This window comes from Palaemon carinicauda, chromosome 4, assembly GCF_036898095.1.
Source record: "Palaemon carinicauda isolate YSFRI2023 chromosome 4, ASM3689809v2, whole genome shotgun sequence".
NCBI lineage: Eukaryota > Metazoa > Arthropoda > Malacostraca > Decapoda > Palaemonidae > Palaemon > Palaemon carinicauda.
This window is the reverse complement of record NC_090728.1, coordinates 93,205,812-93,213,311: the sequence shown is the minus strand read 5'-3', so window position 1 is coordinate 93,213,311 and position 7,500 is coordinate 93,205,812. Positions and strand designations below refer to the sequence as shown.

At 31.1% G+C, this 7,500-nt stretch overlaps 2 protein-coding genes across 2 annotated transcripts in view; one reads left to right on the top strand and one right to left on the bottom strand.

The window, feature by feature from the left end:
- The window catches only part of LOC137640062 (carbohydrate sulfotransferase 11-like), a 317,805-nt gene that overhangs the window by 228,274 nt on the left and 82,031 nt on the right, over window positions 1-7,500 (bottom strand). The gene's annotated exons all lie outside the window — the stretch shown is intronic.
- LOC137640063 (uncharacterized) overlaps window positions 6,611-7,500 on the top strand; it is a 103,749-nt gene continuing 102,859 nt past the window's right edge. Inside the window, exon 1 of the mRNA XM_068372491.1 lies at window positions 6,611-6,744. The gene's annotated coding sequence lies outside the window, so the exon portion shown is untranslated. The remainder of the gene's footprint in view (window positions 6,745-7,500) is intronic.

Genomic DNA, 7,500 nt, shown 5'->3' with positions numbered 1-7,500 from the left:
TATATATATATATATAAAATATATATACATGTATGAATATATAAATATATATATATATATATATATATATATATATATATATATATACACACACACATATATATATATATATATATATATATATATATATATATATATATATATATATATATATATATATCTAGTTGTAAAAAGTCATCCAAAGTTTCCCGCTTCGGACAAACTAAACTGAAGTTGAAAACAAAGATACTCTTATATTCTATCTCCTGACTGCAAGTTTCCATTTTGAATAGTTTTAATAGTGTTCTAATGATTTCCAGACTCAATAACATACGTGGAAGTTGTAACATCATGTATCATAATAGGTTTACATGTTCAACAGTTTATATCGGCGGAATAAACATATTTCACCAACTGTATACATCACAGTGCTCCATAGCCGATTTAACTGCAATAATACAGTAATATGAATAAAATACACTTGGATAGGTAAAAAAAAAAAAAAAAATGAAAGATGCAAGAGGTGTGTCTGAAACAAAATTCTAAAGAATTTTTAAATTGTTTAGATTTTGATAGACATTTGGAAATAATAATTCCTATTCAAAAGATTTGTGGGTAGATGAAATGTGGGGGAAAAATGAAAAACGATCAAGCTACATTTTTTAGGTCTATGGGCGAAAAAGTGGGGCGAAAAGGTTTGAGATAGACCAGAGAAAAAAGAGAGCAAAAATATACAATGATTATTTCTGAAACGGCAGTTAACGACATTGTGGAGGCGAGTTTGTTAAAATCAGAAAAGCACACACCTCTGCCACAATGGATATGTATTAATAGAAACTCTTAAGTTATTTAGAGAGGGAAACATTGTTCGCCTGGCATGTCATCTCATCAAGAGCTAATGGTCTTCCCTGAATAAACACTGAGCGTGAAGATGAAGATTCCCAGTTAGTGAACCTATGCGGAACAAATTATTTATTAAGGCAACACCTTATTTTGAAAATCCAACACGCATTAATATAGATTTCCTACGTACTATAAAAACTCTAGATTACACGTATAGAACTATAATATTCTTCCTTTTACTTTCATTATCGTGATTTTGAAAATCTATTCTATAAAATTGATGTTTACCACAAATTCTATTTACTAGTAGATTGAACTACTTACATTATCTGCAACATTGTGTCAATAGAATAAAATAATGCTACTGGACTGAGTTAGTTGAAGTGCAATAAAAATTGCCTTAAAAGTATTATCCACGTGGTTCACATTTTCATATAATTTTAGAAATGCAATTATCATTGATTATTTCTGGAAATAAGCGGCAATTATTCATTAGACTGCATTTTATATTCCCATTATTATTTACCATTATTATACAACATATACCTTAAGCTTGCATAAATACTGTATAGGCTACTTATCATTTTACATGCTTTAATTTACGTACCTGCAGGTTAAAAATTCTACAATATGTGCAATGGACACTTAACATCTTACCCACTGCAATTATCTTTTCAAATTGGAACCCGAGTAATTATTATTCTATACAAATATCTAAATAAAAAATTACGATCTGATGGTTGCTCTTCGGAGGATATATTATAGCTCTATGAATCATTATGGCTATGATCATGTACAGATATAAATTTCTTCTTTATTATCAGATTATTGGCAATTGTTCTACGTCTACAGATCCAAAGTAACACTAGACACCAAGCCATGGAGGTAAAGGGAATTAAGTGCCATACCTAATACATGGCAGCTTGTGAAACTAATATACGCTTTTCATGTAATTACAAACTACGTTAAGCGAATTTCCTTTGACTTAACAGACACAGATTAAATAACGCGAAAATAGAATTGGTAAAATTATTTTGAGAATGCTGCTAGAGGCAAATATTGACCAAACCAAAGACAATTAAGAGAATTAAAAACGAAATGAATTATGACAGAAGTTAAAAGCATTTCAAGTGATAGTGTGGTAATATTATGACTTAGCGTGAATGAGGGGCTGGCAAAGTTATGTAAGGTGTGTCTGAACTGGAGGGAAGTTCCAAAGAAAGGTCAAGGAGTAATTGTTCAACTCTGTGAAGGTAGAGGGAATAAGAGGCGAATCTGCCGATCCCCTTCATCATTTGTGTAACCTCAATAATTTTTAGGATTTCCTGATCACAAGCTCATAAATCAGATAAAATGAATGAGATAAAAGATACATTTTGCATGTCAGGACTCCAACCAGCATACAAAAAAAAAAAAAAAATCGGAAATTCGTAAAAATTATACTGTTCTCAGCCACATTTCAGTAAAATGCTGGCAACCGTAATTTTCACCGTACCTTGTTGTTATTTTTTACGGGTTGGTGACCGTAATATCACTCCTTAACGTCAATATATCAGTTAAATGCCAGGCAACATTTATTCCAAGAATTTTTATACTTTTTAACGCAAATTTTTAACAGAGCAGCGTAATGGTAGTGTCAAAGGATATTTTAGGAACACTCGGCCAACATATTGAGTTGCGTAGCGAGAGGAAAGATTATCGTTCGGACATAAAAGTTATAAAAATAAGGAGGCTGAAATTCTAGTTGTGTGCGCACATCCTCTAGAGCAGGGGTGGCCAACCTTTTGTTTACCATGCACTAATTTTTTTCACTTCTAATTCAGATGCGCCGCACAAACTTTAACCCCCTTTCAATCCCTCAACTATGGTGATTTGGACATATTTGGCTTTAATACATATAATAATATGATATCTATATATATATATATATATATATATATATATATATATGTATGTCTTTATACATATATATATAACATATGTATATATATATATATATATATATATATATATATATGTCTTTATATATATATATATATATATATATATATATATATATATACACAGCATATATAGATATTCATATTTATATATATATATATATATATATATATATATATATATATATAAATGTGTGTGTGCACGGACAGATGTAGCAGCTGTAAAGGAAATGATTTAACATGGATTCAAAGTAAAGTGTACCTACTTTATTGCCACTGAATTTGCATTGATAATATTCATTAGTTATTCCTGAAAGTACTAATAAAAATATATGAACATAATTAGCAGTTTTAAAGAAAAGTAATTTCACATGCAGGAAAAATAAACATAACTATGTTTAATGAGACTTTTGACTTTGCCTTGCTTTCACTAACTGAGAGCAACAGACAGTTCAGATTTGAATCGGATAGTCGCGACCTCACTTCTTGAACATTTTCATGGATGAAAATATTTGCTCGCATCTGTATGTTGTTACAAAGCTACAGGCATAACTTTGGGTAAATTTTCTAAATTCTGGAAAATGTTCACTTGTTTATAATCGCCAAAAATGAGCATTTCAGATGCACTTGGGAGTGAGGAAAATTCATTAAATTTACTCTTCAGCACTGAATTTGCTTTTAGACCAATAAGCTCCATCTGTATATTACTAGGCATCTTCAGAATGTTATGTTCAGTAAGTGAAAATGGATTTATAAATGCAACCATGCAATCTTCTTCAGCAAAATCACTAAAACGACTATCAAAGGCCTCTCGTAGTAATATGATTTTTTCAATGTATTCTGTAACGTTGGTATATGATTAAGGTATTATATATGTCTAAAATCTAACACATATAGAAATGGTGTATTTTGAATAATTAAAGAAAAAAATGCAGGACATAGCTGAAGGTCCCCTTAAATTATTTTTGTATTTTTTTCTAATAATCAGTAGTATTTTTCGTATTATTTTTTTATGAGCGGGCTTGGTTTTTTAATTATCTCTGGGGTATAGTGCACCACTGTTGGCGCATGCGCCATAGGTTGGCCACCCCTGCTCTAGAGCGTAAAACACCCCACTAAACAAAAAGGAAAAAAAAAAAGTGACAGTTTTAGTTGGTATTAGCAACTGTATCCTAACTACTTCAGCTAATGGAAAAGATAAAAAAAAAATATACTGAGAGTTTACAAAAATGTGTACCTCTAAATGGAGAATAAACCTTTACATAAACAAATACACATATACACACACACATATATATATATATATATATATATATATATATATATATATATATATATATGTATATATATAGACATATATATATATATATATATATATATATGTCTATATATATACATATATATATATATATATATATATATATATATATATATATATATATATATGCCTATATACTGTATATATTCAATCATTATTATTATTATTATTATTATTATTATTATTATTATTATTATTATTAGCAGTAGTATCATCACTAGATAAGCTACAACCCTAGTTGGAATAGATCTGCCATATATAAAATATAGGGAGATACTTATGTCAGCCTGTTCAACATAAAAAACATTCGCTGCAAGTTTGAGCGTCTGAAGTTCCACCGACTCAATTGCCTGATTAGGAAGACCATTCCACAACCTAGTCATAGCTGGAATAAAACTTCTAGAATACTGTGTAGTATCGAGCCTTATGATGGAGAAGACATGATTGATTGAATCAATTGCATAACTAGTATTATGTATTATGTGCAGAATGGAACTGTCTTGGAACATCCGAATAAAAAGGATTATCAGAATTATGAAATATCTTAGGCAAAATGCATAAAGAACTAACTGAACGACGGTGCTAGAGATTAATAACAAGATCGGGAATAAGACATTTAATAGACCACAAGTTCTTTCCAAACAAATTAAGAGGTGATTCAGCAGCAGAAGACCAGACGAGAACAATACTCGAAACAGGCCGGAATGAAAAGATTAAACCAGTTAAAAGTAAAAATAGATTGATCACCGAAAATCTTAAGAAGACTTTCTCAATAAGTCAATTTTTTGCGCAATTGACGAGGAAGCTAACCAAGTGTGGTTTTTACCAATTAAATTTGCTATCCTGAATAACCTAAAATCTTAAATAAGATATGAAAATTGTGATTGGCGACTTCAAAGTTAAAGTTGGAAGGAATAATCAAGGTGTAGAGAATATGATGGGTGTTGAGGGTCTTGGTGAAGTTGCAAATGAAAATGGACCACAAACAATCTTGTTATTAGAGGTACTCTTTTCCAGCACAAGGACATCCACCAATATGCATGGACTTCACCATATGGCAATTAACAAAAATCACCAAACTTTCAAATGGGCTATAAAAGGCACTAGAAGAGTGGGAAGACCCAAGCCTACGAGGCTACGAACTATGAAGCATGAAGTAGGAGATCATGAATGGAGAAGTATTGATTCAAAAACTCAAGATAGAGACGACTGGCGAAATCTAACCGAGGCCCTTTGTGACAATAGCCGTAGGAGGAAATGATGATGATATATAGGTGTGCGTGTCTATATAGTGTATGCGTATGGTGTTTCTATATACTTTAACATACACTTTACATATCTACATACTGTACATACATTTATGTTTAATATATATGTTTGTGTGTCTATATAGTGTATATGTATAGTGTTTATATATACCTAAACATACACTTTACAAATATACATATAGGCTATGTATAATACATATATAATATACTGTATATCTATAGTGTATACAATTTTTGTATGTATGTATGTATGAATGTATAAATTAATGTATATGCATGTGTGTGTATATATATATATATATATATATATATATATATATATATATATATATATATATATACTGTATATATATGTATATACATGTGTTTATATATATATATATATATATATATATATATATATATATATATATATATGTGTGTGTGTGTGTGTGTGTGTGTGTGTGTGTGTGTTTGGAACCTCCTGATGTTTCCATCTACATACCGCTGTGAGCAGGGATTCTCAGCATTATGCTTGATTAAAAACAAGTTACATTCATGTCTTGCAGTCAAAGATGACATAAGAGTGATTCTTTCAAAGATTGCCAAGGATTGACCTGTTGGTATCAAATAAACAGGTCAAACCATCTCACTGAATTGTCTAAACTTGCATTTTAATGCAGTAACACGTGTTTGTCACAATTTAAGCTTAACAAACTAAGCCAATGAACCATGCATTTATTTTCATCCTTACTGATGTTGCATTGTGGGTAGGGGTACGTGACTAATACTGAGAGACTTCAAGGGGTACACATGATTAAAAAGGTTGAGGACCCCTGGTCTAGAGCCTTTAAATGTGCGGTACCAAGACTATACAATAGGCTCCCACGAGACATCCGAATAATTGAAGATATTAAGGCTTTCAAGAGGAAACTAAAGACTTTCTTATTCTGCGAGTGTTTTGACAGTCATGATCAAATAGTAAGCGATCAATACGCATTGTGAAATATTAAATGCTCTCGAATGAACACCATAAAAGACCGTGGAGGTCCAGTAGAGAGCGGGGTTCCCCTACTGTACAGGACCTGATAAGCAGCCCTTAAAGTAAGTAAAGTAAAGCAAAGAGGTATTAATCCATTCTCCAGAATAAATTCCATCTCAAGAGAAAACGAAACTTTCTCAGGTGCAATCAAGGGGATACCAAACTATACCGAGGGAGATTTTCCTCCCTCCCACACATCACTTAGCAGAAAAGACGGCGCACGCGTCGTCGCTCGGGATAAAAAGAGTCGTGCCCTTAGTTTGCGGCCATTCCGATCCCGCTCTCGGTGAAACGCGCAAGGACTACCAACTTCCATACCTTTTACTGGCCAGTCAAAGAGTGCAGTATTTCAAGAAGTACGACAGGGTATATTCGGTGAGTAATCCATCATATATTTTTCGTTCACACTTTTAGTTATGTCTTTGCAAAAAGTTGATTATTTTTCGAGGAACTTTGAAAACTAACTATTCACAATGTGGGAAGACAAGGCAATGGGACGTAAAGACCATAATATATATATTGTGAGAGAGAGAGAGAGAGAGAGAGAGAGAGAGAGAGAGAGAGAGAGAGAGAGAGAGAGAGAGAGAGAGAGAGAGAGAGAGAGTAATGTGATGAAAAAACAGAACTCAAGAAGAAAAATAAAAAAGAATAACTTCATGAAAATTGACATGACAAAATTAACAATAATATATGAATATTAAGCAAGTTTACTAATTTATAATTTTTCATGAATGAATACACTCTCAAGAGAACGAAATTCCACTTTTTACCCCCCCCCCCACAAAAAAAAAGGACTTAATAATTTAGAGTTCACGTGGTCTTAACTTTGCACAAAAATAGCTCTTCAAAATCACAGAAATTTCATATTAATATGTTGGAATGAATTGATACATCTACAGTATCTGTATTTATAATTTAGATCTCTATTTGGAAATTGTCTTATTTAGATTGCAGGTAATTTTACTTGGGCATCTCTAAATAAATGTTCAGTAGTGCTACTGATATATATATATATATATATATATATATATATATATATATATATATATATATATATATGTTTGTATATATATATTTAAATCATATATATGAAATTATATCTATATCTATATATATATATATATATATATA